Below are 17,918 nucleotides of genomic sequence, written 5' to 3'. Positions count from 1 at the left end.
TGTTCTTTCTCAAATTTCAAAGCGACTTTAAGAATAAGGACAGGAAACTCAAGTACTTCAGCAGAACTTTTGGATGCTCTCCTGTGACTGATAAATGCATGCTGAAGAGTAAATTGCTACAACTATCTATTTTTACATGACTTGTGTCATGTCACTCCAATACATGCTCTGAGTAAATATATTGAATTTTCTGATGTTCAACTACACCAAGACTTTTTCTTTGTACTTTGCAGATTTTACTGATTTATATTCTTGAGAAAATAAAAATCATGAAAAGCACAGAGTTTAATGAATGTGTTAAGGCAGGTTATGCTATTATCATAAATGAGAAAAAATAGAATCACTGTAGCATTGTTCAAAATAAAATGGTGATTTAAAAAATAACTATAATAACCAACCAAACTAAACAAAACAAAACACCTAGATAGTGTTTCTGCACATTAGGTAAAAAAAATAAAGCTGTTTTTGCAAAAGCTAAAATTGTTGGCTAGCACTTGAGTGTAGTAACATGTGGGAGGATATGTTTCTAAATATACTGTAAATCAATCCTCTTGGTCATTAGGTATCATGCGATCTTACTGTCCTCAAAACTCAGAAACGAGAAAATCCTCAGAACATTTTTTGGCAGAAATTTTAACTACTTTGGTAAGTGTGTCTGCTAAATACTATTAAGTAAAATGTTCATTTCCATGAGTAACATACAATGAGAAAATACATAATAAAATATGACTTGATGAAAGCAAGCTATCTAATCTTTTAAAAAGTGAAAAAAAAAAACTTCTAAAATGTTTTATTGCTGGATCCCTGGGTGGCTCAGTGGTTTAATGCCTGCCTTTGGCCCAGGGCATGATCCTGGAGACCCGGGATCAAGTCCCACATCGGGTTCCCTGCATGGAGCCTGCCTCTCCCTCTGCCTGCATCTCTGCCTCTCTCTGTGTGTCTCTCATGAATAAATAAATAAAATCTAAATAAATAAATAAATACATAAAATGTTTTATTGCTTAAAAATGTCCAGAAGTACCAAACAGCAAAGGTGACCTATGTTGTTTCTATTATTTAAAAAATAAACTTGAATTCTACTGAAAACTTAGAAAACAAATATATTTGGGGAGATTTATAGGATTTCTTGATTAGGAAAAAAATACTCTACTTAAAGACCTCTAACTATCTGTTCCTGAAATATTTCCAACTCCATATTAAATAAATAAATTCTGCAAGAATATTTGGCTCAAATATCTTTGGTTCAGGGACGCCTGGGTGGCTCAGTGTTTAAGCATCTGCCTTTGGCTCAGGTCTGTTTCTTTATTCTTGCCCTTTCCCTTTTTATTGTATTAAAATTCCACTTGGTCACCTTTCCCCTTATCACCCTGTCAAAGCTACTGCTCTGGTACCCACCGTGATAAGGAAGTATTCCCTTCGAAACATGCATCTGCATCATCCTAACCTTGCACCATGAAACCCCAGTTCTGCTGCAACTAACACTATTGAAAAACTGGGAGAAAAAAAAAAAAAACAAGATTCACTCCTACAAAAGAAAATGGATTTAGAAAAGTGATGACCACATGTTTATGACTTCAAGTCAAAGGAGATGAAATTATACTTTCTTAAAATTATTAGGAGAATGATAGTGTGATAGGAAGTACGCAGTGCAAGCAGAGTGCCTTAGAGGAGCACGCTCTGTTTTGGGGGCTTTGCCTTGCTCTTCTGAATTCAATCACCAGGCAGTCCTGCAGGGTAGAAATTGCTACCTTCACTCAAAGGAGGGAATTGAGGGTTAAGGCAGTTAAATAATTTGCTAGAGGTCGAAGAGTGAAGACAATTGGCTTTGACCTTGCGTTCTGATTTCAAAACCTGTGCCTTTTAGGTTATACCCTCTCTTAACCCCTTAGCAGAAGCAAAATGGCATTTAGAACAGAAGCCATGTTTTAAAAATATTTAAGGAAATAGGTAGCCCCTTTCTGCACTTCTCTCTCTGGCTCTGGCCCTTGGCTCTGGCCCGTGGCGCCAGCAGGATGGGCAAGTGTCGCATGCAGCCTTCCTACTGCCAGGAAGCTCCAGAGCCACTGATGAGATCAGAAGTGGCATGATAAACAGTACAAGAGAGCCCATTTGGGCACAGCCCTGAAAGCCAATGCTTTTGGAGGAACTTCCCACGCAAAGGAAATTGCGCTGGAAAAAGTAAGGGTTAAAGCCAAACAGCCAAATTCTGCCATCAGGAAGTATGTCACGGTCCAGCTGATCAAGAATGTCCAAAAAAACAAAACCAAAACCAAAACCAAAAACAAACAAACAAACAAACAAAACCCACAGCCTTTAATACCCAATAATGTTTGTTTGAATTTTACCGAGAAAAATGATGAGGTTCTGGTCACTGGCTTTGGTCACAAAGGTCATGCTGTCAGTGACACTCCTGGAGTTCCCTTTAACGTTGTCAAAATAGCCAGTGTCTTTCCTTTGGCCTTGTACAAAGGCAAGGAGGAAGGACAAAGATCATAAGCTCTGATAGTGAACACATGACAATAATAAATTTTCATATGTCAAAAAACAAAAAAATAAAATATCTAAGGAAATAACAGTGAGTGGAACATTGAGCTATAACGTTTTGACACACAGTTGTCAGATGAAGAGATAAAACATCTCAGGAGTGGGAAAATGTTGCAAGATCAGTGGGAAAACTTAGCCTGAAGGAGCTAAATGACTGTGCTACTCTGCATCACCGAATCCCAGAACAAGTTCCTCCCAAACAACTGAAATTAGCTAGTAAGAGAATTTCAGCTGCTAATATAGAATTTATTTTTCAAGTTGTTTGGTGCTCCTTTAACTTCAGTACAATGAATCTATAAGTCTTCTTCCAAAGAGGTATCTACACATCACATACCAAAGCACTTGGCACGGTGTTGGCATACTAAAGGCAATAGATGAGGCAAGGCTGATGGAGTGAACCTACTCATGAATTAATTAATGAAATTACATAAAACAAAATCACGAGGAGAGTTACCAGAAGAGCACATATAACAAAAGGTCTGCCTGCACAGAACACTCTGTGCTTAAATGATCTCAATCAATCACATTTGCCAATTTATAGGACTTCCCAGTTGGTACTAATTAATTCATTTTATTAAGCATTTCCTCTGTGCCAAGTGCTGGGCTAAGTATTTCACGTGGATTTTCTTAGTTATAGCCCATAAAAATCAGTTGAGACAGTGTAGCATGGAGACTGAGAGCACAGACTGAAGCCAGACTGGGTGGACCTGACTCCATACTTAATGAGCATTCAGCTCCATCAAGGTACTTAACCTCTCTGTGCTCAGTTTTCTAATCAGTAAAATGGGATAAAAATAGTTCCTATCTCGAGGCATAGGGAGTTCTTAGATCAGTGCCTGGCATAGAGTATGTCCAAGGGTGGTCGCTATTATCATTCAGATCTTGAGTCACACTGCCCTGTCTCTAATCCCACCTTCACCTCTGGTCATGCACACGTAATTTAATCTCTCAGAGACCCAGTTTTGTTATCTGCAGAGACTCTAATAATGTATCTCTAGGTTATTTACTGACTACAGAAGTTAATGTGCACAGGCTTCGAAGAGTGTCTGGCATACAAAAACATTCAATAAATGCTGTTATAATTCTCATTTGATTAGAAAGCTGATTTCTCATTGCCATTTGAGTATGGTCTAGGGCTCAACTCCGGACAGACTGATTTCAGCATTCTAGTTCATTTAAGGTGGTCTCAGAGCAAATGTTGAAATTTTAAAGGAATTCCGCTGGCAATATTTTAAATTATACCCTAATTCTTTTGGATATACCATTTGGTGAGACCTATATGTGTTGGAATGCAAATAGTCATTTTACTAATAATCCTTCAAAATGGAGAGATGATATTTAGGTCTTGAAGCAACATCAAAAAATGTTCAAGAATACTTCCACTTCTATAGCAATAACACTTGGCACAACTGCTCTCAGAGAATCTCAGATATGTCTCCTTCCTCTCTGCTTTTGCCAGCAACTTCAAAGCTCTTTAATCCTCTGATTTCTGATTTTCTTCTGTTTTGCCCTGAAAGACCACAAGCTTGCCCATTGCTAAATATCAGGCAGGGGAAAAAGTATGGATTTTGTAGTTAAACAAATAGTAACATAATTTGATTACATTTACATAAACATTCATGTAAATTAACATAACCATGGACATTATTTTGCAAATATTAAAACAATGTGCTTAATTACCTCTTTAAATCCTTTCAGCTTTTTTCCACCAATTTGAGCCTTGAATTATTGCTCTAGAAGAGGATATAGCCTCAAACAAAGACACTATTGATCAACTTAAAATCTCAGAGTGGACTTTCTTGACCTCTTGAAAGGATAGACTGGACTTGAAAAGCAAGCTGTCAGGAGAAAGAGAGATGTCTAAATCACAAACGCTACTTTAAGCACATGGAGAAGCAGGGCTGGAGTCCCTGATCACAAAACCTAGGGTATGATGTGAAGTAGGTGGATAGCCCATCTTTCTAGCCAGTGAAGGTAAAGAAAAGCAAGCAAAGTAGATGAGACATGTGGGTCCTACTCTCCTATCTCAGAAACAAAGCACCGGACAGGAGAAGCATATTTGATTTAGGAGAATCTCTAAATCATAAAGACTTCATCTTACTTCACATGAGGGAAGCAGTGGTAGTAACAGAGTCAAAGTTGTGGCACAGTGAGATTGGGCAGTAGAAAGATTTTATTCGAGTCATCCTAAGATGGATGTTCACACCTGACCCCAATGTGGTGCACAAAAGTCAGCTCATTTGGGTCCCTAGGGAATCAGTGTGGCGCTGGCAGTGTTCTAGGGATTGGGTGAATGTCACAGAGAGCTTATGGCCAATAACCAAAGAGCTACTTAACCCTACCCTGATAAAGAGTATAGAATAACCTCAGCCTCTAAGGATAAGAGGGCAAAAGTGGTAGTAAGGAAACAAGATGCATTTCCACAGGGACCACGGAACAGTACACAGCCTTGAAAATAAATCTTAGGGAACTTCTCTTTCCCTTCACCACAGGATAACCCTCTCCAATATACCCGGACATCATGTGGGAGGAAAGCAGGTTGAAAAGAAGGAAACCAAAATACAAAAATTTAGATTAAAAAAAAAATACCAGGTTGCCTAAAGACTCAAAATATTGGATTAAACCAAAATTATTGGATTAGAATAAATTGTTTCACCTTCCTAATCAGTATAGATTAGGTATTTACAAGAAAGATCAAACAAGTGAGAACATAAACTTCATTTTCTTTGGCAACTATGTATATGGTATATGTACATTTGTGATTTTCCTCATACTAATAGATTTTTCTTTTTGAAGCGGTCAATAGTTTCCAGAAATTTTATTAGCACAAAAGTCAACCATACAGAAAAGAATTACTTTATATATCATCTAATATGAATGTCAAGAACACCGAGACTCAGAAGTAATGATAATATACATTAAATGTGAACCACATGCCAGTCTCTGCACTAAGTGCTGTGTATTATCTTAATTAAATCTTGAGTAGGAGGTACTAATATTAGATCTTTTTTATAGATGAAGAAATCAAGGCTTTTGAGGTTAAGTAACTTGGCCAAGGTCATTAGATATATGATTAGAACCTAAGGCCTCTTGACTCCAGAGCTCTTAACTGCTACACAGTCCTCAAACTACAAGAGCAGGGAACCTGCCCAGTAGGTTGATGCTAGCTCTGCTATATGTAAGAGCCCTAAGAATAGCCTTTACATGTGGAAAGGAATTCACAGAGTACTTGTAGATGGAAAATAAAAAAATAAAAAGGAAGGTAGGAGTGATGTGTAATAATTATCTCAGATTCATTCCAAGGGATACATTTTAGCAAGAATAGACTATTTCTTTTTTTTTAAGATTCATTTACTTATTCATTCATGAGACACACAGAGAGAAAGAGGCAGAGACATAAGCAGAGGGAGAAGCAGGCTCCCTGCAGGGAGCTTGATGTGGGACTTGATCCCAGGACCCCGGGATTATGACCTGAGCCACCTGAGCAAAAGGCAGACCCTCAACCGGCTCAATCACTGAGCCACCCAGGTGCCCCAGACTGTTTCTTTAAAAATAAAAATAAAAACAACATGCAAAAAAAAAAAAAAAAAAAACCTTTATCAGACTGAAGGTAGTTCTCTGTGGATAATTTTTTTAAAAAATAAACTTTTCACAACAAATGGAAAGCAAGAAAAAAAGAAAAGGAAGGAAGAAGAGGAAAGAAGGAAAAAGAGAGAGGGAAGAAGGGAAGGAGAGAGGAAAGAGAACTTTGCATACTAAAGACTCTAAATGCCATGTAACATTTTTACTTACTTTGCAGCCATTAGCCATGGTTTCAGAATTTGATACCAGGATTTTCTACCTGAAATTGAAAGTAGATATTCACTTAAATAGACAAACAAAATTTACTCTATGAAGCATACACATAAATAATAGATTTTAAATCAATTATAAAAAAACATTTTAATAAAAATGTATAAATATATATTTCTCATTTCTAAATTTCTCATTTCGATGTAACTTTATAATAGCAAACATTTAAAAATATATGTTGAATGAGTAAATACTGGAAGGCTTGAATTCTGTTTTGCATCCTCATATGCTAGGATAAATGTTTTTTTATCCTAAAAACTCATGTTTTTTGACTTTTGGAAATTCTTTTTGTACAGTGGGAAACACATTGTTATTTCTTTTAGAATAAAACTTGTAATCTATAAAACCATTAATATTTCATGCCCCATAATTTTTTCACTTAGTCTGCTTCTAGAAAATGCCCAAAATGTAGAGCAAAAAAACAACAAATAAAAGGACCTAGTCAGTGGTTCTAAAAGTGTGGCACACAGACCTCTGGGGATCCCTGAGTCACTTTCAGAAAAACTATGATGTCAGAACCATTTTCATAACAATGCTACGATGTCAGTGACTTTTCCACAATGTTGGCATTTGCACTGATAGTACAAAGCAATTGAGAGAGAAACAGCTAGTGCTTGAGCACAATTCAAAGGCAATGGCATCCAATGTGTTCATAGTGTACGTGAAATAAAGTTACTACTGATGAGAAATCTAATTCAAAAGGTCTATGGACCCTTATGTTCACTGCAGCATTATTTACAATGGCCAAGATAGGGAAGCAGTCCAAGCATCCATTGATGGATAAATAGGTAAAAAATATGTGTGTGTATATGTGTGTGTGTGTGTGTGTGTGTGTGTGTGTGTGTATATATAATGGAATATTATTCAGCCATGAAAAAGAATGAGAGCTTGCCATTTGCAAGCTGGACACATCGATGGACCTAGAGGATATAATGATGAGTTAAATAAGTTAGAGAAAAACAAATACTATATATTTTCATCTGTGGAATCAAAACAAAACAAACAAAAAGCACAATCAGACCTATAAATACATAAAATAAACTGATGGTTCCCATAAAAAGGGATCTGGGGGCCTAAGCCAACTGGCTGAAGGAAAGAGGGAGATATAGGCCTCCAGTTATGGAGTGAATAAATCACAGGAATAAAAGGTACAGCATAAGGAATACAGTCAATGATATTGTAATAGCACTGTACGGTGACAGATGGTAGCTACACTCACGGGAAGCACAGCCTAACATATAGAGAAATTGAATCACTATGTGTGGTACACCTGAAACTGTTGTAACATTGTGTGTCAACTATACTTTGAAAACTAAAATAAAGTAATACCTATGAAAAATATATAAAAGTGGTTTCACTTAATGTTCTTTATAAAGCAGTAGAAATGTTAATTTTATTAAAATTCAAAGCTATGTACATGTATTTTTAATTGTATGAAAAAAATGGGACATACACACATACTACTTCCTTATTATTTAAGCTTTTTAATTTTTTTAGATATAATAGACATACCACTTTCAGGTGTACAACATAATAATTCAACATTTACATAAATAGCAAGATGATCACAATGAGTCTTATCCTTCACAGCATACAGTTGCAATTTTTGTGTGTGTGTGTGGCGAGAACTTTTAAGATCTATTCTTTTCAAGCACTCCTGCTGCATATTGAAGTAAAATGTTGGTCTTGAGGAAAAACACGTGGACCACCATCTGGGTTGTGATCTGAACTAGCTGCTCTTTTCATGGAATATCATTTTGCCTGAAAGATCCACTGTCAGTCCTGATTATGGTTATTCAAGTTGGGCATTTGACAGATCTTTTCTCAAAAATTAACAACATAGCCTATTACTTTAAGGAAAACAACAGCTAGTATCTATTGCCAATGACTGAATTTGAGCTTTCAACAAAAATTACCAGTTTGAAAACCTCATACCCAACAACTGTGGTTGACAATTATATAACACTGAAAGGCTTTTCTGATAGGATCTGTGGTGATATAAATGACTGTGATTTTATCATATCGTATAATAAAATGTGTTAACATCTGGAAAATATGAATAACTCAGTGAATCAATATTTTCTAAATAACCAGTGCATGATGTTATAAAACCAAGTATGGTTAAAACAGTCAGTCACATTTCAAGACAGATGAAAAGACCCAAATGTAACAGTGCACAGATAGTTCATTGATAGGGCTTCTGATTGCACATTGCAACTAATCTTTAAAAAACTAACACTTGCCTAGTTTGGGGGTAATATCAAAAAAGATTACTCATAAAGACCTTTATAGGGCTACTAAAACACCCTTTTCAAACTATATATGTGTACATAATTCAACTAAAATAACATATTGCAACAGATTGAATTCAGAAGCACATAGGAAAATCTAACTGTCTTGTAAAAGAATTATTTGAAAAATGTGAAACAATGTCACTCTTCTCACTAATTTCTTATTTTAAAAATAAAAGTAAATATAAATAAGTATTTTCACTGAATATGTAATATTAGCATGTACTTGGTTTATTGTTTTAGAATTTTAAATAAATTGATATTTTTCTAGTTTCTCAGTTCTTATTTCTAAAATGTAGATATTGAGCAATATAAAACATATAACTGAAAACTCTTTGGGAACCCTCAATAATATTTAGAAGTGTAAAGCAGCCCTGAGACCAAATAGTTTGATACTACTGACCTAGATCAGTATTGCATATTCAGATATTTAAATATTACAAAATGAAATATTCACTCCAGATACATCAAGTGGCCACATTTTGAAATCTGAGCCTCCGTTTACCTTTACTAGACAGCGTACCTCTCATACCAAGTGATCTTCAGTCCTTTTCTGGGATCCTCCTTTCAAGGCACGATTAGAACCATAATGGCTATAAAGATCCTTCAAAACACAAACATCAACTCATCCTTCTCTACCAGAAAAAAAAAATTAGAATTAGAAATAAATTTGGGGGCATAGAATGAAGGCAAAGAGGAGAGAATTCAAAGCCACAAGCCAAAATAGTTGTTTCTCAAATTACTTGCTTCACATAAGTTCTTCTTAAAACTATTTATGGACACAAATAAAATCTAATAAGCTTGCAATAAAAAATATTGGGGGTTTTAATCCACACTGAAAATGAAAGGAAGCAAACAGCGTCTCCCTCCACAGCCAGTCCCTTGCTCTCTGAGGACATGGGCTGCCCAGAGGTGATTGACCCCATGAGACTCAGCAAACCGCATCCATTCACTCTCAGTTTCGGAGGATGGACGTTTGTGTTGCAGAGCTACAATGCTACACCAAAAACCACAGCAAGCAGAGTTCCAGAATTATACCAGTAATTATTCAGGGGTGTTTTCTGGCATTCTTTCAAAACAGACAGCTTGAAAAGCCAGCTCTGACTGCAGAGCAGGATTCTAAAGCAATCGTTGAGACCTTTGCAGTGATACATAAACTTTTCTCTCTTGGGTAAATAGAGGTACATAACAAAATTGGGATTTCAAGACAATCCAGGCCAAAATAATCCATATTGACCTGAAATAGATAACTGAGGCAGTAGGAAAGTGGTCTGGGGTTTTGTTTGTTTGTGGGAACTAGGATGAGAAGATAAGTTCAAATATCTGGAAAGTAGCTTAATTCTCAAATTTACTTTCTGCATGCTGAACGAGTAAGACACTGTCATTTCTACCCAGATCATCAATGAAAAAGAAATTATCTAAATTTTTTTTGAGATTTTTTGGAGAAGACATAAAAAAATAGAGTGAAAAATGAGAAGAAGCCTCAAAATATCCCCTGAGCAGGCATGAGAAGCCGCAAAATCCTTTTGCTATATTATAAATCAGTAAGGCCATATATCGTAAATGAAATGCAATATGTTTCCTCTTCCTTTCCCTTATATTGGGTTACATAACCATCCAAATGAACTTTATGATGTATGGATATTTAGGGCTATCTCAAAGAGCAAGATTGTTCAGTCTTATGACCCAATTCAGCTATCAAGGGAGTCAGTTATCCAAACTGACTGCAGCATTACATCTATTATTAAAGAGGATTTTTCTAAAAACAGATTCCATTGTTAGAAGCTTTATTGCCAGAAGTTAAAATCAGATAAAGAAGCATTCTGTATCGGGGGGGGGGGGGGTGAAAATATAATTAAATACTAACCTAATTTATGTTAAAATACAAACCAACTGATTATGAAGACCATAAAATAATGTATAAAAGGCATATAAAAGAATAAATAAAACAGGTAGGATAGAAAACCGGGCTTCCAAATGATCAAACTATTTCATATTTGTGTATATACTTTTAAAACTATGCCGAGGAGAAAACAGAAAGTAATTATTACATCCAAAAAATGTTGAACTTTTTTTTTTCACTAGAATGGTGACTGTTCATATTTTTTCATCTTTCCTTTGTTTTCAAAATTTCTATCATTGTGTTGCTACTATTGTCAAATTTGAAAGAAGTAAACACAGGGGCGCCTGGGTGGCTCAGTCAGTTGTGTCTTAATTTCTACTCAGATCATGATCTCAGGGTTGTGGGATCAAGCCCCCAGTTGGTCTCAGCACTGGGCATGGAGCCTGCTTAAGATCGTCTCTCCCCCTCTACCTCTGACCCCACTCCCACACACACTCTAAAAGGAATAAAAATAAAAGAAGTAAACACAGTAAGTCTGAAAAAATACCCACTTTGGAACAAGAGTGACTGAGATTGAAGTAACACTGAGCTACATTCAGGCCAGAGAAGAAGGGAAGGGAAAGCTGCAAGCACACTAGCTGGTGGCATAGGTGTCAGCATCTCTGGGGTGAGCTCCAGGTCCCAAAGAAGCAGGTGACAATGACCACTTACTCCTTCATCCTTGAAGCTTCTGGAAACAAGCCTCTAGCACTCTCTATGTGGCTTACTCCTGATTCATTCTCTCCAAGGGAGATCTTTGGATAGGAAAAGGGACAGGGGCTGGGGCTGGCTCCAGTCCTACCTGCATCCACCACCCCAACCAAGCACCAAAGAGTATCTCCTTTTCCACTGGCTAGCGCCAATTAAATGAAACTTTTTTCCCCCCACAATTACATTAGCAAACAATTTATATTACAACATAGCAGCAAAAGTTTAAAAGGTTAAAAATGCAAATACCTAGGTGGACCTATGCCTCAGAGGCAAAGGCAATCATCATCCAGAAGGTAAACAAATGGATGTAAGAAGGGAAAGGTGGAGCTTGGAAAGACACATTTTTCAGGATTCACAATTACGCTTAAAGCTGCTCCTGTTCAGTCTCCTGTGCAGGGTGTTGGAAATGGACAGATGGAAGCCCTGCGCTAGGGCACTCTGACTAACCCTGTTCAGCCAGACCTGCACGGCAGTTCCAGTCCAAGCTGAACTCATGTGCACTTTCAGATTTGAACATGTCTAGGCATGTCTGAAGGACACAGCAGACTCACCACAGCATGATTTGGATGAAGCACACAGGAACATGCGGGAAATAACCGATCCTAAAGGAACAGTTCCTCAGAAATGCAAACTGGGCACAGGATGCCATAATCCTGGATGCCATAATCTTGGAAGGAAAAGGGATTATCAGCAGCAGAAGATGATATCGGGGATTAAGCCCCACAGATGATGTTGAAGGAATACACAAAACACTGCTGTAGGGCCTTTGACCTGGGAGCAAGGGAAGGCTCTCCCCACTTAAACAGATGATCCGGTCTACATGAACAAGAGCAGAGGCATCTGCCGTCTACGCTTACTCCCAGGTGCCAGGGACCAACGTGGAGGAACAGGTCTAGCACAGCCTGATCTCAACAGAAGTGAACAGACCCCAGCAGCGGCAGCAGCCATGGGAAAGGAATTCTCTCTACCTCACTGTTGCACAGAACCCAGAAGAGATTATCACGAGATTTTGCACTGTTGGAAATCAGCAGGGTGTCGCAACTGTGGAATGCCTTCAGTTGGGTTCAGTGGTGGCATTCTAGGGGTAGGTGAGAAATGGCATGGTGAGAAGTGTATAAAAACCCTTTCTCTCTACTCCCCACCACTCCACACAACACACACACACACACACACACACAAACACATGCACATACATAATTCATTCTTTCCACAATTTTTTAAATGCCTACTTGGTAGGCATAAATACCTATTTGGTAATTATGAAGACAGATGTGACTCCTGTCCATGTATCACTTAGCAGCCATGTAAGCCCATCGCCTTGCTGGCTGATCACTACCGCTTAGTCCAGGAGTAGGATGCCATCTCTAGCTGGGCCAGTCATAGTCTTATTTCCCCACAGCCACAGCTGATTGATCCAGGGGAGAGGACCTGGCCCACATTGAGCCAACAAGTCTATGGCCTGGAAATCCTAGAACTGAAAGAGTTGACTGTCTCTTTGGGGAGCCTCGATTATGGCATACGAGGATTAGACACTATCAACATGTGGTTTGGGAAAAAAGGAGAAGCTAGTTTGAAGATAAGAATAAAGCAGAGGCAAAAGGTAAGATGAGAAAGAAAGATTCCTGGCAAGGCTGGATTTGCCTGATTCCTCATGCCCCTGAGATGGCTACCATCCTGCCATTGAATTTTGAATTTCTTTTTTTTTTAAGATTTTATTTATTTATTCATGAGAGACACAGAAGGAGAGAGAGACAGTGAGAGAGAGAGAGAGAGAAAGAGAGGCAGAGACATAGGCAGAGGGAAAAGCAGGCTCCATGCAGGAAACCTGATGTGGGACTTGATCCCGGGACCGGGATCACACCCTGAGCCAAAGACAGATGCTCAACCACTGAGCCACCCAGGTGTCCCCTGCCATTGAATTTCATCAGCCAGTCAAGGTAAAATTAACCTGGGCTTCTGTCACGTACAGCCAAAGGAGTCCCAATATATTGACACACACACACACAGTAAGTTGTGGCAGCAATTGAATTGTGCTCTCACACAAGACTTGCTGAGAATTGAGGTTCTCAATTGAGAACCTCAATTCTCAGCAACAGGTGCCTCAGGAAGTTAAGAGCAGCAGCAGAAGAAATGGCGGTTGACCCATTACAGCTAAAAAGGGTATATTGGTGAACTTGGAAAAACATGCCTTGGATGTTTCCAGAAATGCTGGCGTGAGGGGAGATTCTACAAAGACTAGAGTTAGTGAAATAATTTGTTATTGTTGACAATATTCAGTGTTTAGATCCTGACTCACATGGCCTAGAGAAAACATAGCAACCTTGCTTTACACAAGTTATAAAATGCCTGTTTGTTACTTATTATAGCACAGGCAGGTTTTTTTATAGAGTCTTTATTCACCAAGGATTTATTCAGAAAAGCACTGTATTTATCTAACCAAAATTTTGAGTCAACTAGATATAGCCTCATCCTCTCTTCCTGTCCCTCTAAGGGACATCTGTCTTCAATTTCATTCTCTTGACATTTTGTGCTTCAAACTCAATGTCACAGTTTGATGAAGGCTGGTGGCTAGCAGCTCTTGGAAATGGTCACAAACTCATAACTACAATGGTGTCTGTATCAGAGAATCAAAGGTTCGTTCTCTCCCTTTCCAGTTTAGTGTTTTCCCATCTGTTAGACCTCTAAACCAGATCCAGCTGCTTTTCTTGACACCTGTCGTGTTTATTTAGAACCTGCTTTTACCAGAATCATTTCAACATAATAAAAACACCAGATTTGGCTTCGATGGGCTTTTCAGAGAAGGCAACACATAATACAGGAGAAATAAAAGAAAGAAAGAGGGAGACTGCCAGGCATACAAAGCAATACGAGTCAATTATCCAACTGTGTATATGATGTTTTCTTGGCGGCAAGAAGGCACAAAAAATATTTTATTATTTTTGGCTTAAATTCTCGCCTTCCTTCTTCATAGGACAGTACTATGAAATTAAAACTAACTTTTATTTTTGTGTGAAAGCCAATGTTTGCAATTAAGTAACACACTATGGACCTTGTCAGATAATGAAAAGTAAACACATATTGCCTGTGTAAAGTGCACTTATTCACACACACACATACACCCCTTTCTCTTGCACAAAGATGTACACAGCACACTACCTTGTATAAGCTTGCTGCGCACAGAGAATTTGCCAGTGTCTCACATATTGACTTCCATTTAACTCTCTCGTTCAACCAGAAAGGTGTTATTCAGAATTTGAGATTGGAGTTTAGTAGGCTCTTTAACTTTGGTCAGAAATGCAACTGTGGAAACAGGAATGAAGTTGAAAGAAACAGTATTTTCCACTTAACTTCTTTGTTGGAAGTGAGAAATGAACACTTTTATGACCAAACAGAATTTAGGTTCCACTGAGCAGAGTGAGTGCAAGTTTCAATACCTTGCCCATCCTAACAGAAATGCATCTGTTTGGAAAGTGATTAAAATCCCCCATTGCCCAAGGGCTTCCGTGGCGTAAACACAGCTTGGGCTACAGAGCTCTTGGCTCTGGGACTCAGCCAAGCCTTCCAGAGTGTTGGCAGAAACCCCACTCAGTATCTCCCTCTGGACCAACGGGAGAAGTAGTAAACAAATCCATCCATCACCAGCAACTGGGAAGTGCTGAGAGCCATAAGTTTTAGCCACCAATATAGAAAGAAACTGATAAATTACCATCCATCACCTATTCTGCTAAGCATAAGTACAGGTTCTCATTTAGCTGTGGACTTGCTAAAAGCTTGGAATACAGAATACTCAGCAGAAAGAAGACAAAGGCCTGAATCTCCCTAGGAAAGGATGTCACTAGCGGGATTTATTTTGTTTTTTTAGTACAGTTAGGGGACTCGCTTCTATTGTTGTACTTAAAATTCTTGATAAACTTTCCTAGGTGTTTATAATTCTAAGGAGATACAATTAATATTGTGTCACCTGATCATTCTTCTTAACAAATTTATCAAACAGCTACTAGATTCCTGGCACCATTTGTATTCTGAGGAAACATGAAAGAGGTGAAAGACTGGAGCATAATAGACAAATTCCTTTCTTTATTTTTTTTTAAAGATTTATTTATTTATTTTAGAAAGAGAGAGAACCCTTGGCCGGGGTGGGGGAGGGCAGAGGGAGAGGGAGAAAGAGAATCTTAAGCAGACTCCCCACTACACCCAGAGCCTGTCGCAAGGCTTAATCTCACAACCCTGAGATGATAACATGATCCAAAATCAGGAGATGAACACTCAACCAACTGAGCCACCCAGGCGTCCTTTCTTTTAAAGGCTTGTCATCCAAGTGCAAGGACAAGGGATTTCTATATACCAAAATTTTAAAATACTGTAAGATAATACATAGAATTGAATTAAAAAAGACAATAGTGTTTACAAAAACCAAGACATTCTCTGCTAGTGGTTAAAAAGTAGGAACTAGTGGTTATTCATTTTATAGCAATACTTGTGATTTTTTTTTCCCTTATCTGAGTGAAACCCAGTAAGGTTTTATGAGATGTTTAGCAATGTTTTTCTAAGTTAACTTCTGATGGATAGAGTAGAAATGAGCTGAAGAGTACATTCCCTGACATTGTTAGCACATAGAAGTTAGCACATACTAGTTACATAGAAGTTACTCTATTGAGAAATGAATGAATGAATATTTAGGAAATGCTCAAAAAAAGTTGACAAATTGGCAAGGAAGAGAACCTGCTTACCAAAGCAGGAGCAGAAAATACTCGCTCCTCCCCAGCCCCGAGGTCTTTAATATCACTTGAAGTTTTTGTTTCTTTGTTTTTATCAGCCTCACAATACAGAGGAGAATTAACTAATCAACCAGCAAGTTCTCTAAAATATATTTTCAAAGAAAATTGAATTGATTTTGTGAATCTCAGTGAGGTCAACTTCAATGTCCAGTAGATGAGTGTACGTGACCTTCCTTGCTAAATCAATTCTACCTGTAACTACATCTTAGAATCTACTCGCATTATTGGATCAAACTTGGGCCTCTATATATTGGTATTTTACACTTGAGTTTTCTCAAGGTAATAAGTTTATAATAAAATTTAAATGAGACAAAAATCCCCGGTTGGCCTTTTCCTATTTTTATTTCTTTTACTACTTTATTAACATGACCAGGTGTTATTGGCTACCTAGTTGCTTTTGTCAAGAAGGGTATTCAGGTGAGTGACATATTTGTTTAGAAAAGTGAGAAATTAGTTTTACATTATCAGCAACTGCCTCAGAGTTGGTGACATGAGAAAATATTCTGTGATTTTTTTGTGTGTTGTGAGGCAGAATTTTAGAAGATTATCATACTATTAAGAATTAAAATGAGGGAGAAACGATAGTCTTGGTCCCAGACTCGAATAGCTGGTGTGAAAATGGTGTTAAAAGTTTAACATAATATGGTTTATGGTAAGTGGGTAAAATTCCCCCAGATTTCTATCGTGTAATCTTGTGCAATATCAGGATCTAGTCATAAATGAGCTTGGTGGAAAACATGCCACTCAGAGCAACACTCTAGGGCTGTCATGTGTTCAACTAGCAGCTTGACATAAGGCCCTATTTCTTCCCATGCTGGCTCCTTGTACACCAGTTAAATTCAAACTTAGCAAAAGCAAATGAGGAGGGCCCACAGGTTCTAGTCTTTTCCTTCACCATCCAGTGAGCAATACCCCAGGAGAAGGCTCTTATTCAAGGGGTAAACTTTAAGAAACCTACCTGATCTAAAGAATTCCAACTATTAATGTTTCTATGTGCATTAGCCTCTGCTAAAGCCACTGCTCCCAGGGAACAACTTAATCTAGATTTGACAAATTGGAATGAAATGGGAGATATCACTATGAAAAAAATTAATTAAAAAAAGAGATACCCGAAGACGTAGTAGTCTAATGTAAACAAAAGAACATGGGCAACATAATAATGATATCAAATAAACTAGCATCTAAGACCAGAACATTAATTGGAACAAGGAATATTTTTAAATTATAAAATTTATAATCCAAAAAAAAAGATACAACAATGTTGACATATCAAATATCAAAAATAGGGATGCCTGGGTGGCTCAGTCAGTTAAGTGTCTGCCTTCAGTTCTAGTCATGATCCCAGAATCCTGAAATTGAGTCCTGCATCAGGCCCCCTGCAGAGCTTCCCCCTCTCCCTCTGCCACTCCCCCTGCTTGTGCTCTCTCTCTCTCAAATAAATAAAAATCTTAAATATATATATCAAAAATAATTCAAGCATTTGGTCATTCAACAAATATATACTAAACACCTGCAGTCTGCTAAGGGTTAGTCACTAGAGATATATCAATGAATAGGTTGATTCTCACACGACAGACACATTTCTCACAATCATAGGACCTACATTTTGGCACGAAGCATAATCATCAATAAACAAAGAAATATACACTATAATAAAGCAGAATAGGAGACTAAAGGAGGATATTGAAGACTAATTAGTATCTGATTTTCAGGGATGCTCTCTCTTAAAATGTGCTATTTGAGCAAAGAAATTAATGCAACTAGAAAGCAATCTGGAATTCCGGAGAAAGCACATCCCAGGAAACATGAGGTGCAGATACAGCAGACCCTAAGTCAGGAACAAGTTTGGAGTGTTCAAAG

General features: G+C 37.8%; 1 pseudogene; it reads left to right on the top strand.

The window, feature by feature from the left end:
* The first annotated feature begins 2,009 nt into the window (after nt 1–2,009).
* LOC112647245 (40S ribosomal protein S23-like) lies at nt 2,010–2,496 on the top strand (annotated as a pseudogene).
* Nucleotides 2,497–17,918: the final 15,422 nt, after the last annotated feature.

Source organism: Canis lupus, chromosome 32 (assembly GCF_003254725.2).
Source record: "Canis lupus dingo isolate Sandy chromosome 32, ASM325472v2, whole genome shotgun sequence".
In the NCBI taxonomy this organism is placed as follows: Eukaryota; Metazoa; Chordata; class Mammalia; order Carnivora; family Canidae; genus Canis; species Canis lupus.
Note: the sequence above shows the minus strand (reverse complement) of the source record. Positions and strands in the feature narration are given on the sequence as shown.